Here is an 18,101-nt window from a genome sequence, read left to right on the forward strand (position 1 = left end):
TGAGGCTGGAGATGTAAAGACACATGCTGGTCTTTGCAGCCAACAACAGCAGCTCTCTTGATCCACTTTTACTCTAGCAGCCTATACACTTGTAAAAAAAAATAAGGCAAAATCAAATGAGAGACTAAGTGAGAGTCAGTGTTATTATAATGACTCTTGACTCTTATAGCACTAACAAAGATCTAGATCTGGGTTCACGTTTTGTGGATCAGAAGAGACTCCTGGTTCCAGAGTATGTGCAAAGATTCTAAAAAATGTATTTCCATAATATGTGCCCTTTACTTGGTTACTGTCATTATTATTCTGCACCATCATGGTTTAGATGATTGACGATCCTCGGCGCTATCTAGTGGATTCTTGGATGATAGATGCTGGTTTTATCTTGCAGTGCTGCAGTTAAGGAATACTACATAAGTAAAGGCTGTAATAAAAAAAAAACAACAGGCAAAAGGCCTTATTTACTCAAAAAAATCTAAGACTGCAAGTGAACAAGTGTGAATCTCTGGACTGAGGAACCAGCATGACTCTGAGCTCCCAGCTTCAGTTTTGAAGTACCACCAGGATGACTGATGAGGGGCTTTAAGAGCACTTGTCTCCATGTCTGTTGCCCTGTTTGCTCGTCTGTTGCCGTTTTGAGCACAGGTCAACTGACTGCAGTCCATCTGGGCACGAGTTGATGTTTTCTTGCTTTTGTTTGTGCGCTCCCTGTGTGTGTTTGTGTGTTAAGTGTGTGAGTGTGTCATGTCTTCAGGCGCACGTCTTAAGGAGCAGCAGAGGGGGGGTTGGAGGTTATCCCATTGTTGTTAGGGCATATGTTTTAATGATATGCGAGGGTCATTTGCATGTCACAGCTAGCGGCGACGACGGGTGGTGTTGGTGGGGGGTGTTATTGATTGTTTGGGGGTGTGGTTGAAGACAGAAGGGAGCTGAAAATGCTGGCCAAGGTGAAGAGGTCAAGCCTAGATACTCAAAAACACACAGACACGAGTGCAAGATACATAGAGCTGGAATCTTTTTTCTCTGTGCCTGGGGGGGGGTCTCTTCAACACCCATACCTCCCCCTCTTCCTTAAGTCGATTCCTCTGTGCATGTGTTTCTCTATGCAGCTTTTTCTGAGGTTTCAATTCCATTCAAACATGCTGAAAAAAAATAAAGTAACATATTTAAAAAAATAACATCCTTATGTTTTTTGCAATAGTGTCTGCAGGACATCCTGCTAATTATCTTCCACATTATGATGCAGTCAGTATGTTAAATGCAGTAAGAAATATTTGATTTACTGTGCTAGTCTGACTCAAACTGAACTTTTGTAATACATGTAAATATTTCAGTCCAACTAAAAGCCAGCTTAGTCCCATTTCGTGCACTGAGTTAAAGCAGTAAGGAGGTCAGTTCTCTTACATGTTTACCTCTCATTCAATCCCAAACAGGCCAAAGTGTTCTTCTCATGATCTACCGTCTCTGCACAGGGCTTTGACCCAGAAGTGAAACATCATGAATGCAAACCACAGCAAAGTCTCATGTGCAATGCATGCAAGCTAGCGGGATTACATGTATTCCTACTGCCATTCTTCTTTGACTCGGCTCAGTCAGGGTGGATGGAGACCATCAGTGGACAGCTATCTTCAGGTTTCTCCAAAAATGTTTGATAGGGTTCAAGTCTGGGATCTGGTTGGGCCACTCTAGGACATTCGTAGAGTTGTCCCTAAGCCATTTAAGGTCATTTTCATGTTGGTAGGTGAACCTTTGGCCCAGTCCGAGGTCCTGAGTGCTGTCTAGGAGGTTTTTTTCATCTGTACTTTGCTACATTCAGCTTTCCCTCAACCTTGGCCAATCTCCTTGTCCCTGCTGCTGAAAAGCACCCCCACAGCATGATGCTGCCACCACCATGCTTCACTGTTGTGTACTGGGCAGGTGATAAGCGGTGCTGGTTTCCTCCAGACATAATGTCTAGAATTGAGGTCGAACAGTTTGATCTTAGTTTCATCAAACCAGGGACCGTCTGAGAGTTCTTCAGGTTCTTCTTTTGCAAACTCTAAGCAGGCTTTCATGTGTTTCACACTGAGGACAGGCTTCAGTCTAGAAACTCTGCTGTAAAGCCCAGATTGGTGGAGGGCTACAGTGACAGTCGTCCTTCGGGAACTTTGTCCCATCTCCACACAGGATCTCTGGAGACCAGATTCAGACAAGAGAATAAATGTCTCGACTGAAAGTAAAGACTAAATTGTAAGCGCTTTTTATAGACCTTAAACTAGACTAAAAGGTTATGAGTTTCCTATGAAGGCTGAAAATGACTAAAACGTGACTAAAACTAAAGGGCACTTGAAGTTGAAACTAAGACTGAGACTAAAATTAAAAATAGCAGTCAAAATGAACACTGCACCCATTAATGCCACATCTATTTCCCTGTGTTTCCACAAAGTCTATTTTTTCAGCTCTCTCACTTTCTCTCAGATATACAGAAAAACAGACTCTTGGGCTTGTTGTAGTTTTTGTCTTTTAGTGTTAAGAGTGAAGGCTGTCTCCTCTTTTGCATCGTGGCAGAGTCAGCGAGTGTTTCATTTAATATTGGAGCTTGTAAATTCTGAGCTGCCAGTTAGAAACATCATTAAGAAATGCCCCTGAACTCAGAATTCTGGCTTGAGAAGCTGGAGCAACCCCAGTACCTCCAGTTACGAACTCATAGGAAATGGAAGGCATTCAATGCAAGTGTGACTTAATTCCTGGTTCTGACATCTGAGATATCTGTTATACTGGGGAAGTGACGTAATTGGGAGGCAAACTGAAACAAATTTGGATTTCATGGAAAACCTGTACATATTTATGATGTTTTCCATGGCACCAGTTTCGAACAGGTACACCCAACAAGTCTTCTGAGAGGTTTCAAGGACAATTGGAGCAACAGTGTGGCGTGTAAATCGACACAGACAGACAGTTAGAGATGTGGCCAATTTTAAGATGTGCAAAACAACATCAGAAAGAACTACAGTTACAGTCTCTGAGTTAAAGCTGCCAGTAATTTAAAGCTAAAACCAAAAAGAGTAGGATTGACAGCAGAGAATGTTTTATGAGAGTCTGTAAAATCTTCTCTGCAAGACATCCACGATCAGACAATCAAAAGACGTCCCCGCAGAATATTCAGAGATTCACATTGACCTCCTCTGCCCTCTGGCAGGACGGACACTGAAGTATAGGACCTCTACGCTGAGGGACAGCAGCTTCCCTCAGGCTATGACGCTCCACTGCCGGTGTCACCATACAGAAAATCTCTTCTCTGAGATTGATTTCTTTGTACTTTGTATTTGACACCTCCTGTCTCCAATATTCAAAGTGAAATTTAACAGTCTTCAACAGTGCACATGGTAATAAATGCTGGCTGCAGTGCTGACATGACTACACGGTCAGAGAGAACACTAACCAGCTGGGAAACCACAACACTCCAGAAAAATGTTATAACCTCTTTAGTCAGTCAGTAGGTGACAGTGGATCGTGTTTATAGGTCTGACCTAAGCCTCCAGGCCAACGTGACATTTCTACCTCCGATTTTTCTTAATGAACAGCTGGATGCACCGACTGCACGCAGCATCTTAAAGCTCCTCTCCTCCTGAACACTTAACCAGCTGCTGAGCAGATGTGTGACCAGTTTGGTTTCTAGTTATAAATCTGGATTGGACAGTCAATTAGGCACCAAAATAGTGATGTAGTTCTTGTTAGAGGTGCTTAGAAGATTAGAAATATCTTTCATGTTTTATATTTTTTTACATTTGTTTGCTGGGTATGCCTTCACATCACCACCCACCCACAGACTTACACTCCCACGCACAGCGACCTTCCTTTCAGCCTTGTCTCGTCCATGAGAAAGCTCACAGAGCCTCCAGCTGAGGTGGAGGGGGTGGGGGCGCATGCTCTGTGGGTTTGTGTGTTAGAGAGTTTGGCATGTGTGCTTGCGTGGTCTGCATTCACGCATGATCAGCCCGCTTCTTCTCCGTGATCTTCGTGTGTCATGCGTGCATGTGAATGTGTTCATGCATGGCTGACGTGTGTTTTATAGGTTACATGTACATGTGGGGAGTGTGTCATCAGATCAGTCATAAAACAAAAAGATTTTCATGTCATGAATTTAATCTTATCGGCTGCAAAGCCAGTCTGCAGAATGTCAAGCGGATAAATCTTTGCCCCGTAGTCTAAAATCTCATTTAGTGAAGAGTTAAACAGATCAAATGTTTCCTCTTTTCAGAATTGTTTTAATTTAGCCACATTGGAAGGTTTTTGAGCTTGAGCAGACTGTTTAAGGTCATGCCACAGCATCTCAATCAGATTAAAGTCCAGAATTTATTTAGTCCATTTCAAAACCTTCATTTTGTTTTTTTTAGTCCATGCAGAGGTGGACCTGCTGGTGTCTTTTGGATCATCGTCCTAATGGCCAGACATTCTCCTTCAGGATTTTCTGGTACAGAGCAGAATTCATGGTTCCATTAACTAAGTGGTCCAGGCAGCAAAAAAACCCCAGACTATCACTCCACCACAACCATGTTTGACTACTGGTATGTTCTTTTGATGAATTGCTGTGTTAGTTTTACTCCAGATGGACACACAGCTTCCAAAAAAGCCTAACCTTTGTCTTGTCAGTCTAGACAAGAAGTCATGGGGATCATCAGGACGTTTTTAGTCAAATATGAGTTGTGCGTTTGTGTCCTTTTTCGTCAGCAGTGGTTTTGTCATTTGAATTCCCTCATGGAGGCCATTTTAGCCCAGTCTCCTTCTTATTGCTGAATCATGAACGCTGACCTTAACTTAGTCAAGTGAGGCCTGCAGGTCATTGGATGTTGTTCTGGGTTCTTTTGTGACCTCTTGGATGAGTCTGATGCGCTCTTGGAGGGATTTTGGTAGGCCGGCCAGTCGTGGGAAGGTTCACCACTGTTCCAAATTTTCTACATTTGTGGATAATGGCTCTCACTATTGTTTGCTGGAGTCCCAAAACCTTTGAAATGGCTTTGTAACCTTTCCAGACTGATAGATATCAATGACTTTGTTTGTCATCTGTTCTTCGATTTCTCTAGATGTCACCATGATGTGTTGCTTTTTGAGATCTTGTAGCTGACTTCACTTTGTCAGACAGGTTCTATTTAAAGGATTTCTGTGTTCAACATTTCTGGCAATAATCAGACTTGGGTGTTGTTGGTGAAACTGAACTCAGCTTTCCAAAAAATGTGGTTAATCACTAACCTGACACGCCAAACTGTTTCATATTTTCACTGCATGGATACACAGTATTTCACATTCATCTGGGAAAGCTCCCATTGAAAGACTTCAGGAAGGGCAGGACTTTTCAAAAAATTCTCAGAAGGTGATTGGACAAACATTCTGTCTGTCACATTTATTATAGGCCAGGGCTTTCCAAACTTTTTCCGCCGATGGCCACATGCAGTAAATTTTAAGGATGGTGGGGTCATTTTCGTATACCTCACCTTTATGATATCAAAGTTAGTCAATCCAGTCCAATTTAGATAAAGATATGCTAGGTGATTTGATATGCTGAAATGGCTAGTTAATTGCTGACAAGGCAAATAGCCAGTCATTTCAAGGATTTTAAGGAAGCCAGTCTGATTTCAGAGGAGCCCTGGCTGCCACTGGCTCCAGTCAGAATGATAATTCACAGTGTTGTCTCCGTCATGGAAAAAGCACGTCAATAAACTGGCGCGTCAAAATGTTTGTTTACAAAATTAGCAAGGTAGCACTGCCTAATGCTTAAACTAAAAACACTAATTCAAATAAATTCATTCAGTCTTCACCGACTAAATTTTTTCTGCGTTTTTTTCGTTTCCTTTCCAGGCAAGCTCCCAAGGTACCACAAAAATATTCTCATCTATCAATCAGAAATTCTAAGTGGAAATTTTAATGTGGGCCATTTTTTTAACCTATGTTTTAGAATTCGCTGCAGGTCAAATAAAAATAGGCCTGGGGCCGCATTTGGCCCCCATGCCATAGTTGGGACACCCCTGTTATCGGCCAATCAGAGCAAAATGAGGTAGTAGACATGCACAGCTCTGATATCAAGCTGTGCTTAATAGCCGAACAGTGCCATAGTATGTGAACTGTGGAGTATGATTTGGATGAAACTTATACTGAGGCTTGTCCAGAGCTTAGAGAATCTTTCTGGCTTTTTGCTCTTGTTTTAAGAAAGAAAACTGGCACAATTATGATAAACTGCTGCTTTTCTACAGCTAATCCCTCTTGCACTAGCACCCATTGTATACACCAGCCTGGAGTTCTAGTAAACCCATCCTGTGACAATTGCACTCATGCCAAAGCGGGCTGGAAGAAGAGCGAAAACATAATTTTTGTCATAAAAGGTCTGAGAAATGTGGAATAGTTCTAATAAACGGCCACTATAGCTACATCTGAGCTAATTGCTGTCTGGAGGCAGCCATTACTAACCGATTCCAGTATAACTAAACCCTGTCTGTAGATGCAGCCTTGTTCTTCTCAAACAATGCTGATGGGCCAGACCTGTTTTCAGATCTAATTTACAGATTTGAGCGTAACAATTATCCAAAAAAAAAAAAAAAAAAAAAGAAATCAGGACTGTATATGTTAATACTTTGTGGGATTTTGACAGGTTTGGACAGCATTTGTACAGAGAAAAGACATGTGCATGTCCATACAGGAGGAAAAAAGTATTTCTCTGGCTTTGAAAACAATTCAACATATTTGAGAATAAAATTAATTGATTAAAAAAACGTTTAATGTAGGGTTCTGTCATTTGTCGTCGATTGTGACGTTTCAATGGGAAACTAGATATTTAACCGTTAAATTGGTCAGTTTGGTTGTCTCATTAAAAACATCTTGATTGACTCCAGCTACTTAATAAAACTTCTCCAATCAAACAAATGTCTGCCTCATTAGTCTCCAATAACAACAGAGTCCTGTTCGTTGGTCGTCCACTCTGTATGACTTTCATGTGTGAGAGTGGGACAGTTGTTCGTGGCGTGTAACGTGTGTGAGCGTGTTTGACAGCAGCGGAGCATGTGTGTGTCTCCTGCTCATTAATAATTCATGAGGTGGGAGGGATGAGGAGAGGGGCGGTGACAGATGGAGAATCAGAGAGAGAGAGAGCGAGTAGGGAGAGGGAAACAGCGAGAGCTCCGAGAGAGAGAGAAAGGGTTAGAGAGAGTGAGGAAGAAAACGAATGAAAGAGAGAGATTAATAGTGATTTCTTCATTTTTAACACGTGTTACATGTGCTATTTTTGTGTCTCTGTGGTGGATTTGGCTGACACCCGCTCAGTGTTTTTCTTTGCTGTTTTTTCTCTGGTTTCTTGGATGCTGAAGGATTGATGGGGATGGAGATACAACACGATCATCCTGCACTGATGTTCACCTGGACGCAAGAGCTGCACTGACAGAGGTACTGGGACACGTTTCAACTATTTCTCTGTGTGTTTGTGAAAGGAAACATTTAAAAAACACATTTTTCCCGTTTTATCACCCTTTGGTTTTTCCATGCATTTATGTTTCAGCTGAAAATAGACCCTGAAACCCACAGTTACAACATGTTTTTGTAAATTTATGATCAAGTAGTTGTTAAAGTGGGGGAAAAAACAGCCAACTTTATTAAGTCTTACAGAATTAGTGGTAACAGTCTACAATAAAGTACACACAATTCAGTATAAATAAACGATTTACTTAAATCATTTAAACCAGGAAACTACAGAGTAACGAACTGCTGGTTAACCTAATGGATGGGACACTACCTGCTAGTTTGTAGGGGAGAAATGGGCAATAAAATGATGGTTAACAAGGGATAAATGAGTATGAAAGTGCTAGTTAATTACAGGACAAACGAGTAACTAACTACTAGCAAACATGAATGAACGACCAGTTAACTCCTAGTAAACATGAATGAACTAACTGCTGGTTAGGAATGAATGAGCAGCTAACTGCTAGTTAACAAAAATGAATGAGCAGCTAACTGCTAGTTAACAAGAATGAATGAGCAGCTAACTGCTAGTTAACAAAAATGAATGAGCAGCTAACTGCTAGTTAACAAGAATGAATGAGCAGCTAACTGCTAGTTAACAAGAATGAATGAGCAGCTAACTGCTAGTTAACAAAAATGAGTGAGCAGCTAACTGCTAGTTAACAAGAATGAATGAGCAGCTAACTGCTAGTTAACAAGAATGAGTGAGCAGCTAACTGCTAGTTAACAAAAATGAGTGAGCAGCTAACTGCTAGTTAACAAGAATGAATGAGCAGCTAACTGCTAGTTAACAAAAATGAGTGAGCAGCTAACTGCTAGTTAACAAAAATGAGTGAGCAGCTAACTGCTAGTTAACAAGAATGAATGAGCAGCTAACTGCTAGTTAACAAAAATGAGTGAGCAGCTAACTGCTAGTTAACAAGAATGAATGAGCAGCTAACTGCTAGTTAACAAAAATGAGTGAGCAGCTAACTGCTAGTTAACAAGAATGAATTAGCAGCTAACTGCTAGTTAACAAAAATGAGTGAGCAGCTAACTGCTAGTTAACAAAAATGAGTGAGCAGCTAACTGCTAGTTAACAAGAATGAATGAGCAGCTAACTGCTAGTTAACAAAAATGAGTGAGCAGCTAACTGCTAGTTAACAAAAATGAGTGAGCAGCTAACTGCTGGTTAACAAAAATGAATGAGCAGCTAACTGCTAGTTAACAAAAATGAGTGAGCAGCTAACTGCTAGTTAACAAGAATGAATGAGCAGCTAACTGCTAGTTAACAAAAATGAATGAGCAGCTAACTGCTAGTTAACAAGAATGAATGAGCAGCTAACTGCTAGTTAACAAAAATGAATGAGCAGCTAACTGCTAGTTAACAAGAATGAATGAGCAGCTAACTGCTAGTTAACAAGAATGAATGAGCAGCTAACTGCTAGTTAACAAAAATGAGTGAGCAGCTAACTGCTAGTTAACAAGAATGAATGAGCAGCTAACTGCTAGTTAACAAGAATGAGTGAGCAGCTAACTGCTAGTTAACAAAAATGAGTGAGCAGCTAACTGCTAGTTAACAAGAATGAATGAGCAGCTAACTGCTAGTTAACAAAAATGAGTGAGCAGCTAACTGCTAGTTAACAAAAATGAGTGAGCAGCTAACTGCTAGTTAACAAGAATGAATGAGCAGCTAACTGCTAGTTAACAAAAATGAGTGAGCAGCTAACTGCTAGTTAACAAGAATGAATGAGCAGCTAACTGCTAGTTAACAAAAATGAGTGAGCAGCTAACTGCTAGTTCACAAGAATGAATGAGCAGCTAACTGCTAGTTAACAAAAATGAGTGAGCAGCTAACTGCTAGTTAACAAAAATGAGTGAGCAGCTAACTGCTAGTTAACAAGAATGAATGAGCAGCTAACTGCTAGTTAACAAAAATGAGTGAGCAGCTAACTGCTAGTTAACAAAAATGAGTGAGCAGCTAACTGCTGGTTAACAAAAATGAATGAGCAGCTAACTGCTAGTTAACAAAAATGAGTGAGCAGCTAACTGCTAGTTAACAAGAATGAATGAGCAGCTAACTGCTAGTTAACAAAAATGAGTGAGCAGCTAACTGCTAGTTAACAAAAATGAGTGAGCAGCTAACTGCTAGTTAACAAAAATGAGTGAGCAGCTAACTGCTAGTTCACAAGAATGAATGAGCAGCTAACTGCTAGTTAACAAAAATGAGTGAGCAGCTAACTGCTAGTTAACAAAAATGAGTGAGCAGCTAACTGCTAGTTAACAAAAATGAGTGAGCAGCTAACTGCTAGTTAACAAAAATGAGTGAGCAGCTAACTGCTAGTTAACAAAAATGAGTGAGCAGCTAACTGCTAGTTAACAAAAATGAGTGAGCAGCTAACTGCTAGTTAACAAAATGAGTGATTAGCTAACTGCTAATTAAAAATGAGTGAGCAGCTAACTGCTAGTTAACAAAATGAATGATTAGCTAACTGCTAGTTAAAAATGAGTGAGCAGCTAACTGCTAGTTAACAAAATGAATGATTAGCTAACTGCTAGTTAAAAATGAGTGAGCAGCTAACTGCTAGTTAACAAAATGAGTGATTAGCTAACTGCTAATTAAAAATGAGTGAGCAGCTAACTGCTAGTTAACAAAATGAATGATTAGCTAACTGCTAGTTAAAAATGAGTGAGCAGCTAACTGCTAGTTAACCAAATGAGTGATTAGCTAACTGCTAATTAAAAATGAGTGAGCAGCTAACTGCTAGTTAACAAAATGAATGATTAGCTAACTGCTAGTTAAAAATGAGTGAGCAGCTAACTGCTAGTTAACAAAATGAGTGATTAGCTAACTGCTAATTAAAAATGAGTGAGCAGCTAACTGCTAGTTAACAAAATGAATGATTAGCTAACTGCTAGTTAAAAATGAGTGAGCAGCTAACTGCTTGTGAAGAATACATGAGTAGTTAACTGCTTATTAACCAGAATGAGTGATTAGCTAATTGTTAGTTACCAAGAATAAATGATAAAGTAACTGCTAGTTATCCAGGGAATGAATGACTAGCTAATTGCTAGTTAACATGAATAACTGAGTAACTCACCACCTGTTAACCTAGGAATGAATGAATAGCTAACGGCTGATTTCAATCAAACAAGTAAATTACTACTGGTTTACTTGAGATTGAATTAGTTACTGACAACTGGTCTACAATGAGAATGAGGATAACTACTTTTTTACGATAGGAATGAAAAGCTCACTGCTAGTTAACAAGGCAATCAATGTGTAAGTAACTGCTGGTTCATCAGAAAATAAATGGCTAGATCACCTTGGAAGACACAAGTAAATAGCTAACTTCTTCTTATACCTTGAAACAAATGATTTACTAACTGCTAGTCAACCTGGGTACCGATGAGTATAACAAGTAGTTAACCAGGGGATTAATTGGTATAACTCCTAGGTAGACAATGAACGATTAGCTAGCTACTTATTAATCTAGGTACCAATAAGTATGGCTAGTTGTTAAACTGGGACCTAATGAGTACCTGGTCTCTAACCTGGTAATGAAAGAGTAGCTAACTGCTAGTTAACATGGGAATAAATGAGTAGCAAACTACTAGATTACCTGGGACAAAATGACTAAGTTCTACTTATCAATGGGATGAATGATTCGTTAACTGTCAGTTAACCTGGGACCTAATGAGTGTATCTGCTATTTAACCTGGTAATAAATAACTGATAGTTACAAGGGTAACAAACTGTAACTTGCTGATAGTTAACCAGTAAACAAAAGAGTAACTTTCTGCCAGTTGATCGACACAAACACTGGCATAGATAAGAAACTGCTTGTTTGCCAGGGGAAGAGTGAGCAACTTACTGCTTGTTAATCAGTAAATTAGTAACTAAAAAAATTGGTTAACTAGCAGTTAGATCCTCAGTTGTTCCTTCATGGCTACAACCCTTATCAAATAGTTGTTTTCTATGAAGCATTCATTAATTATATGGTAAATCAAATGAGGAGTTACCATCCATTCATACGTTCCCTGATGGTTATCAGGATTCACTCATTCATTTCCCAGTATCACTGCCAGTTTGTATGTACCCTATTGTAAAGTGGTTTCATATTTTGTCTTTAAAACCTCACAGAGACACTTGTTTATGTAGAAAAGCCATCTACAGCTCGTCCATGTGGATCACAGACTTTATTGTCCTAGATTTATTTTCCTCGCTGCCTTTATCTTCACTTTCAATGCAATCTACTACAATATGAATCAAGGCTGCTGTGTGTGTATGAGCTGTAAAACATTAATTCATTGTTAAATTAGTCATCTGCATAGCATCTATGGCTTCTTTTGATTATTTTTTTCTTTCTGTTTATAAATGTCTCATCAGTGGCCAATCTCATTGATTCTTCAGTCTGTTTCAATGAAGAGAAATTCAATGTGGTTACAGCTGTCTGAACTGCCCTGCTGCACACACAAAAACACAAACACACACTGATTAGCCTGTCTGCCACAGTTGATTGGAAAGATATTGATTATGTCTTGTGTGCATGTTACCTCATTGGCCACAATTACTCTTGAATGTGCCTGCTTGTCTTTATTTTTCTACATTTCTCCTTGTTTGGTAAAATGAGCATGTCGTTGGATTTGCCTTCTTCTCCCACATCTTTAGTGAAACTAACAGCAGAGTTAGCTTTGGGAGCTCTGATGTGATTTGGCCTCTGTGGATCAGACTTTAGGCAGACAGCTCTCATCCCCAGTGACTGATCATAGTTCATCATATCATACACTGTTGGCAATCTCTTATTAGCTGACTCTGTCTATTGACTTGACATTACTGATTGTTTTTTTCTGTATTTGCTGGCTGTTGTTAAGTGATATCATGGAGCTTATCATTTACATAGCATTAAGTCGAACTACAGATATGACTTGATCGGACCATTCACCTTGTATACAAGTGCCAGGAGAGAATTGATTTATTGGAAAAGTCTGATATGCTTGCAAGCAGTAAACTGGTTCTAAGTCAAACTGTGATAACATGAACAACTTTACAGCTCTGTCCATATGTTTAGTTTTGGTAAGAATGTGTGCGTGCTGTTCATGATGATACTGATACAAGAGATGCACTGATTTTTCACCAATACTGCACGATATAACCATGCTGCAGTGATTTTTGAGGACTTCTCTCAGTCAGTGTCCTGAAAAAAAGGCAGATGACCCAAAACATCAAACATGCACATGTGAACTTGTAGTTAAAACTAAGTAAATATTCAGGTAAAGAGGACTTAAATCATCTTTTGGGATCATAAACTCAGTTTTGGTCTATCATGACTTTTTTAGTTTTAGACTCCCGTGATGCTTTTCTCTCAGGTTAGATTTTGTCCAACAGTAAAAGGGGTTGGGTGAACTATGCAGGTATTGATTTGATTGGGGCAAAACAGATAAACATCAGTAACCAATAATTGTTCATGCCGTATTATTTGCTATTGGCCGATGTTTTAGCATTAGGGCTAGTGTCAGCTGATACTGATGATAAAGCGATGCACCAGTGCATTTCCAACTGGGACAAAACACAACTGCTGCCATGCTTAACATATGTGCTATTTGACTTCCAGTTCAGAGTCCAGAAACTGTGGAGCATGTTCCGAATGACTTGTCCAGGCAAACCTGCAAATCCCACAAACTCTGTGTCTGCAGCATTGCGTGCATGCTGCAGTTTTGCTTTGACCAACAAAGCATTTCTGCAGCAAAGTGCAGCAGAGTGCAGCTCTGAGTGATCAGAGACATGATTATGGATTATGGAAGACCCACAAGTTCATGGGCTAACAGATTATTTTCTGTTTCTTAAGTTGCTTTACTATTCATTTTGATATTATTTAGGCATGCACAATATTGGATATATATATAAAATTTAAATCAGACCAAAAATATCAGACTTTACAACCCATTCAAAAGAGTAACATTGAAAATATCCTGTCAAGGAAAGGAGTGACATAGGAAGACTTCAGCTGATGTAGGTCTGTTGGTCTGCCTTAAACTTCACAAATGTATGCAAACATTTTTCTTCTACCATTGAGGTTGAGATTTGTAATTTGAAGTCTGTGCATTTTGAAACTGACCAGATGCTTTGTGTATTTTTGTTTCTTTTGGGTTGATCTGATTTACATGGATTGATGGTTTTTGCAAAAGCCTCTTCTAAATAAAATGGCGCTCATGAGCGGTGGACTAATATTTCTGGCACATGCAGGAGACAGACCAGAGTGCATGCTGTAGAATTGCAAAAATTGACTGGAGAGGGAGTGGTTTGCTTTGGAGTGGGCTTTTTGTGCAGATTGCTGCACTAGCAGAGTTTGTGGAATATGAGGGTAAACATGCAAGAGTAAATCAGTCTCAAACTGGATTGTCTAGGTGTGGTAGTCCAACTTCTGTTGATTTAGTACTGTTTTAGTCAGACTTGTATGCTTACATGCCTATTACAAGTCATGCTTTAGTCAAACCAACACAATAATTCCACTTTTTAACTGCATGTCAACAAACTGCGTGTGTTTTTATCTGTGTATTTATGATTAGTTGCATGCATTTGTATAACCATTATGCTTAAAAAACTAACCCGTAAGATGCAACTAGATCTGTTATATTTCTCTGAACAGATTTCTTGGTTTGGTGCCTGCATAACTGATCTTTTCTACAATGATGTTTAATTAGTGTTTACCAACAAACCAACTCCCTATCTATCACTTTCACTCTGACTCTTTAGCTACAGCTCAAACCAGCCTGACTGACTATATCGCATGTCCAGCCTTAAGCAGGTACATTTTCATGCAGGTACACATAAAGAAACTCATTACTGCAACGGGGTTTTCACCAAGGCAGTTGAAATTAGTTTAGTCCTTAGGGTTTGCACACTCATCCTTTCAGCACCATGGATTCTAGCATTTTTGTCCCTAGCATTTGTTAAAGATATCACAGAGCCTCCTGCAGGAAAAGACCCTCTTTCACCTAAGCATGAAAGCTGAAATTGAACATATTGACATGTTCTGTGAGAATGACTAGCAGGCATTAATGCAGAGGATTTATAGACCAGCAGCAACCTTGAAAGCCTCGTATTGATTGAGTGGAAAAAGTCTTACATTCAGACTCTCACTCGCACAATGTTTGTGATTTTTAGGCAATGGTTAAAAACAGGTAGAGAGTCTGTGTAATGCTTACACATTTTAAGAAGTATTTTAATTGGTGTGTTGAAAAGAGAGTTTTTTTGGAGATATATGCAAAGACTCAGGACAGAGGATGTGACCTCTATAAAATGTCCTGGTAATCAGTACTTTTTGTTAATGTTGGTCCAACTGCCTGCCTCGTACTCTGCATCATGTCCTAAACATGTCAACAGTGGAGTTTGTTTCTGCTCCTTCACAACCACTGAAGGGTTCTAGTTTGTATTTCAGGCTCCATAGACATGTCATTACTACATCTGATGAATCTGATGCGTCTGCCAGCCAGCTGCAGACGTTAACAAGCTCACTTCCTGCACATGCTGAACATATTTGTCTCCATCTGCAGTTTGCAGATTTCTCAGCAGCTCTCAAATGTTTCATAACTGTGCAGAAGAAAAGTGTCAAATTAGCTGTGCATGCTTGCTTTTGCTTGTTATCTATCTGAAACAGCTTTTGGAAGTCATTCGTGTTTATGAGATTTCTGCTCTCTTGTAATCACTACTCTTTGACTGATACTGCACTGACTGGTGCAGGCATTTCAGCTGTGATAGTCTCTTATGCTTTTCTTCAGTCTTTATAAATGCTTGTTTTGAATCAGGAGCTCTCCAAAGGCCTGAATGGTGAAAAAGTAAACATCTGGTATCACTGAAATCTTTGTTAAATAGCACCGTTAGTCAGACAAGAGCTGGGAAAATACCAAAGATAAAAACATATTTATGCAAGAAACATGGGCTCTTCTCAAGCATACATTTATAATTTTGCACATCACTTAAACTCATGCAGACATTCAGTGTTTGCACACTCATGCAAGCCAATATTAAAGACACACTAGACCAATATGTCTTCATCAAATACAACGAAAAATCGCAATTAGATCCCCCCTTCTTTGTCTCCAACAAAGAGTTATGATTCCAGAAAGTGTACAAAGTTTGCAAAGCAACAATAGCTTTGTGCTGATGTGTAAAAAGTCAGCTGTCACTCATTTATCTTTAAAATGGATTGTGGAAGACGTGATATAAAATATGCCACCTTACTAAATGACTGCAGTGCCATGAGAGCATTTCTTTAACCTCTGCAACCTTTCTAAGGTCAATAAGTCAGATCAATATGACGCTTTTGTTCCATGTATTATCAATGATTCAGCAGGAAGACAGATATACTGCCTTTCTTCTCCAGTAACGCTTGTCTTTACCACACGGCCTCACTACTATTATGCAATATGCAATGTGAGTAACTATGTGAGTAACTATGTCTGAGTGTCGGTTTGGTTTTGAAGCCTACAACTTTTGCCCGTTTATACTCAACATTTACATTAGCTTGGCATTTCAGAGCAAGTTAGGGATTTCTAAACACTGAAGATCCCATTTGATCAAAAAGTTGGGGTTCTGGTTCATGAACAGTTTCTTTATATGCAGCTAGAAAAAGTCAATTAATATGTCAGTCTGACTGGGGGTGGTTTTGGTAATTTGGAGTCCTCAGGCTAAAAAACATCCAAATAAAACAATATGAGTCCTTTCTCCAGTTGGCTAAGGGAACCATAGATAATGACTAAAACATTTTGAAGCTTTTCTATGCATTTTAAAAGCAACAATACTACATAACTACAAGATATAACCAAATGCTAGCAAGCAGAACTTACTCATTATTAACTGTAGAACATAAAGTCACCATTCCTCAATAATTAAAGATGTTGTGAGGAAATTATAATTCAGAAATAATCATATAATAGAAATAATCAATATGCGCATTATTTGGATGTAATATTTTTAGTAACAAATCATGATTTAAAACAAATAATTTTATGCCATTTAACACATAATAATTCATTACTTTAAGGATTCCTAACAGATCCCCCTTGCCATGATTTACTTAACAGGAAGATATAACGGTGCTCCTTGATGGGTCTCAACATCAATAGGGGTCCAGTGGTCCTTCCAAGGGAATTTTTGATGTTCACTCTATTTTAATGCTATTTTTTTGCACTCTAAGCACCTTATTTATGTTCTAAATTGATCTTATGTATTGAAACAATTTATGAAGTATACCTCCAATTTGGTGCACATGCCTTGAGACCCTATGGTACAGAAGACCCCAGCTAACCCTACTTTTGCCCACTGGTTAAACAACCAACTAAAACTGGACTTGTAGAATACATGCAGACATGTAAGTCTGACTCAAACTTGGTATAACTGAAATTTTTAAAGTTAGACCAGCACACTTAGATAATGAGGTTGGTGTTGATCGACTCTTGCTTGTGTTCTGAGCATGCTCCACAGCTCCCACCCCACGACTTTGACCGGGAAGTCTAACAGCATAAATGAGCAGCAGCAAACTGGGGAGAAAACAGGACATGATGTCAACATGGATAGCACTTTAGTGAAAGCCACATATTTTTGTACAGACAAAGAAACAGTTTTTTTTAGCGCTGACTGAAAGATTTAAACACATTGAAGTACATGGATGGAAATTAAACATGGAATTGTTGGACGTAATGTCCAACCATCTATGTTCTACACCTCTTGTCCTATTCAGGGTCATGGGGGGCTGAGTTGAACCCAGCTGTATTGGACGAGGGCTGACATAGAGAGACAAACTACAGGTCACACAATCATGCCTATGTTTAATTTACAGTCACATGTTTACCTAATGAGCATGTTTTTGGTCTGTTGGTGGAAGCCGAAGCAATATTTTGGTTAAATAGGTTGTTTTAAGATAAAAAAGGTCAGTATGTAGACACGGTTGCATGGCTGTGGAGTTACAGGATTGATCACCCTGTTACACACATGAACTTGATGTTTATTTTGTTTGAGTGTGATTAGTGTGGAATATGCAGGGAAGAGGATGATGCACTAATTGATTTCAAGTGTTTTATTTTCCTGTGCAGGTGTGAGTCTGACTTTGTGATGCAGACGAGTGTTTGTGGAGGGAGGCAGGAGGGTGGACAGGAGTGGGAGGGACAGAGCGTGGACTGCACAGACACATACATGCATGCACGCACAATCAAACACAAATACAGCCCCTTCTTTGTTGAAAAGAGGAGGTTAATGCACCCAGAAAAGTGAAAGAAAGAGGGAGAGAGAGAGAGAGAGAGAGAGAGAGAGAGAGAGAGAGCCTAATGGACAACGACGGGCCTTTCACCGCAAATATTTGGTCGGGAGGTCTCATCCCTTCCCCCTTTTCCTCTCTTTCTCTCTCTCTCTCTCCCTCTCCTCCCCCTCTCTCTTCATGGCCAAAGGGAAAAGATCAGAACAAATTGTCACTGTGTGATCTGCCCACGTTTCATGGCTGTTTTCTCTCTAAAAAGAACAAGGCTGGAGGCCATGTATCTGCTGCCAATCATGCTGTTGTTCTGGAGTAGAGGGAATTTGTCGTTCACATCCTCCTGACATTATTAAATCATTAACACAGTTATACACAGACATTATTACATTT

At 39.5% G+C, this 18,101-nt stretch overlaps 1 protein-coding gene across 8 annotated transcripts in view; it reads left to right on the forward strand.

The window, feature by feature from the left end:
• The first annotated feature begins 7,215 nt into the window (after positions 1-7,215).
• Positions 7,216-18,101, forward strand: part of nfasca (neurofascin homolog (chicken) a) — a 134,741-nt gene continuing 123,855 nt past the window's right edge. For all 8 annotated transcript variants that reach the window (XM_041782663.1, XM_041782671.1, XM_041782665.1 and 5 more), the window contains exon 1: positions 7,216-7,407. The gene's annotated coding sequence lies outside the window, so the exon portion shown is untranslated. The remainder of the gene's footprint in view (positions 7,408-18,101) is intronic.

The sequence above is a fragment of the Cheilinus undulatus genome, linkage group 3 (genome assembly GCF_018320785.1).
Source record: "Cheilinus undulatus linkage group 3, ASM1832078v1, whole genome shotgun sequence".
Taxonomy (NCBI): domain Eukaryota; kingdom Metazoa; phylum Chordata; class Actinopteri; order Labriformes; family Labridae; genus Cheilinus; species Cheilinus undulatus.